General features: G+C 43.5%; 1 pseudogene; it reads left to right on the top strand.

The window, feature by feature from the left end:
• Positions 1–250: 250 nt before the first annotated feature.
• LOC118007462 lies at positions 251–1415 on the top strand (annotated as a pseudogene).
• The last annotated feature ends 2060 nt before the right edge of the window (positions 1416–3475 follow it).

Genomic DNA, 3475 nt, shown 5'->3' with positions numbered 1-3475 from the left:
ATCCCATCTGGTAGAATGATGAGAGAATGATTAAATCACTTTTCCTTTATAAAATGTGTGTACCTCCTTCTTACTGGACCGAGACTCCGGATTGACGTTCCCCATTTTATATCTCTCTCTGAGAATCATCTCCTGACCTGCACAGCAGACTTCAGAAAATCAAAAAGCTCTTCTCCCTGATTGGTTTATCAGCAAAACAATTCTCCTGATTGGCTTGTGTCCGCTCCTCACGGGCCAGTGGAATGTCCCACAGTGGTGGTGACCCTGTGACTTCTCCTTGCGGTGGGCCAGGTACTGGAGGGGCAGGGCAGGCAAAGGGCTTGAGAGGGCACAGGGAGCCACAAAGGTGCCCAAGGCCAAAGTCTGTAGAGGTAATCTGAGTCTAAATATCTGGAAGAGCACATGCAGGGTGGAGTCAGGAGGCTACTGAAATTGGAGCTGCTAAGTTAAGGGTGTGGATCTGAACAGAAGTGGGCTTGTGGCACAGGCAAGTCAGGACCAGGCAAGAGGGTCTCTGGAAGACAGCCCCAGATTCCAGCTAGCAGGTGCATCTTGCCACGTGTGGTTGGCAGCGCCTGGTGTTTTGAAGTGGCTGAAGTGGCTAGGATCGGTGGACCTGGAAAAGCCACTGGTCTGTGAACAAAACTAAGAGCGCTAGGGTCTGAGTTAGGTCTGAAGTGAAAACTGGATCCCCACATCCAAAGAGGTCAACAGGATGTAAAGTCAAGGACAAACCCATTGTTAGTCCAATCAGCATGTTTGACAAATCAAGGGAGGAGAAAGAATGCACGTGTGAAGCCAGGGAGAGCAGGCAGCTGTAATGGTCAACGTTGGCAGAGTGCAGTACAGCGCTGGGGTGGGATGGGCTACAATGATTCCAGGGCCAAGGAGTGGAGGGTACAGCCACTCTTCATTCTGTTCCTGTGCTCTGAACGAGATGTGTCTTGTGCCATTAAAAGTACCACCAGAGTACTTTCTGCTGTAGGCTTGAGAGGCTGGTATCAAGATGGGCAAGTTCATGAAACCTCAGAAGGTTGTGCTGGTCCTGGCTGGATGCTACTCCGGATGCAAAGCAGTCATCATGAAGAATATTGATGACGGTACCTCAGACCATCCCTACAGCCATGCTCTGGTGGCTGGAATTGACCGCTCTTCCCACAAAGTGACAGCTGCCACGAGTAAGAAGAAAATGGCCATGAGGTCAAAGATCAAGTCCTCTACAAAAGTTTATAATACGATCACTCATGCCCACAAGGTACTCTGTGGATATCCCCTTGGACAAAACCGTTATCAACAAGGATGTCTTCTGAGACCCTGCCCTTAAATGCAAGGCCTGACGAGAGGCCACGGTCAAGTTCAAAGGGAGGTACAAGACCAGCAAGAACAAATAGCTCTTCCAGAAGCTGCAGTTTTAGATCTGTTTTGTTTCAGTCATTAAAAATAGCACAAAAAAAGTACCACCAGCATGACTACAGTTAATAACACAGTATTACATATTTGAAATTGCTAAGAGAATAGATCTTAAAAGTTCTCATCACAAGAAAAAAAATTTTTGTAACTATGAACAATGACAGATATCAACTAGACTTAGTGGTGATCATTTTGCAGTATATATTTGTATAAAATCATTACAATTTCATTACATTGAAACTAATATAATGTTATATGTCAATTTTACCTCAATAAAAAAAAGTATCACCAGTAACTTTGTTTACTCTTTTGCCTTGCATTAATTGAGAGTATGAAGGAGAAAAGAAAACTTTGCTTATGGGGAAGAGTATGTTTGTGTGGACTGAAAGTACTGTTGGGGACTTCCAGAATTTCAAACACACAGGCATTCCTAAGGGAATATGCTGGGGCAGTAAGAAGTGGGGAATAGTGCCCAAAGTCTGTTCCATGATCAGCCATACTGAGTTTTCCAAGTGACTGGTTAGGGATCTGTGCATCTGGTTGAGGTGCTCTTTTTAGAAAAATTCCATGAGAAGGCACACATTTTGGGGAGGGGGTAACATTAGCACACTGGAGAGTCCTAACAGCTCAGTTCAGATACATCTATGCTTATACCTGGAAGGAATGGAATGAGGCCGCTAATGTACTTGGAAGGCTAGGTTCCCAGCCTTCGGGAACTGTGGGGATGGTCCAGCATCTGTGCAGAGAGGGTAGGGAATGGGGTCCAGTTTATGGGATGCCAGTATACCTACCTTAACCCCAACTTCTACCACCCTAGGTCAACTTTTGTCTATTTTGCACATAGGGTTTCTGGGATTTTCTTTCATTTGGCTTCAGACCTTTTGAAAACCACCACCTTATATCAACCACACTAAGCACTGTCCGTGTTCTTAGCTCTGTGTCAGATACTGCCTTGGCTGTATCATGCAGGATGCTCTCCTCAAGGAGTTCACAGTCTCTCTGGAAATTCCAGTTTTATGAAATGCTGTAAAGGAGAAAACAAAATAGGGTGGGACTTAAGTGCTGAGTGATGTGTTGGGGGTACAAGTGACTCACAGATTTGAGGGAAAAAAAAAGATTCCTGGGTTTTAGCGGGAAAGGAGCCACGTCAAAAGTTATAGAAATTTCTACCTGAAAAAAGTGATATTTGTGGAGAAGTTTAAAGGAGGAGAGGATTTGAGTGAGTGGGGAAGGCATTCCAAACTGTGGGGAGAGCCTAAACAAAGATATGGAGATAGGAACGCTCAAGGCCAGTTTGGGAAACAATAAATAGAGAAAACATATGGATGACTGACAGCGTTTTCCATTTTTTAAATTACTTATTCAGACAGTACCCTGAGCAAGAACAATTTCCTGTGGTTTATAAATAGGTCCCAGTTATTTTAGTGGAACGTAATGCTGATGATCATTCATGGAATGTTCCACAGAGACTTTAGTTTTCCGAGGACCAGGAGAAAATGTATAAATGTGTAAGGAATGGTCCAGAACATGAAACACCATTAATAAAATTCAAATACCAAGTTTATGCAGAAACTTAGGTTCCTAAGCAGGTACTTGTCTCCTTCGCTCTTTCTCCCTCCTGGATTTGTTCCTGATTTATAATGCAAAGTGCCCAAGGCTTCAGATGACATGTACCTTTGGATATGAAAGAACGAGAATAGGAATGGGAGATAATAAAACAGGCACAAGAGATGAAGTCATTTGTCTGAGCTCATAGGATGGGTGGTGCCAAGGTTATAATTCAGGACATCCATCTCAAGTTTCCTTTCACCCAATATTTCCTACCCAATTCCAAAACCAGAAAGCGACTAGAGTAGTACAGAATCCCAATTCCAGTGATTCCTAAGATGAGAATTTTTCATGAGGCTGGTATGTTTCATAGGTTGGGGATCTCTGTTGCCCAGGCTTGAGAAACATCGCAATGCATATGACTGGGTTATAGGATATGCAAAAGAAAGAAGATATTTGAATTCATTAGATTATGGATGGATTTGTATTTTATGGCAATTAGTCAGCATCATTCTCA

Source organism: Mirounga leonina, unplaced genomic scaffold (genome assembly GCF_011800145.1).
Source record: "Mirounga leonina isolate KUSES-001 unplaced genomic scaffold, KU_Mleo_1.0 Mir_125, whole genome shotgun sequence".
Classification (NCBI taxonomy): domain Eukaryota; kingdom Metazoa; phylum Chordata; class Mammalia; order Carnivora; family Phocidae; genus Mirounga; species Mirounga leonina.
This window is presented reverse-complemented; position numbering and strand designations above follow the sequence as displayed.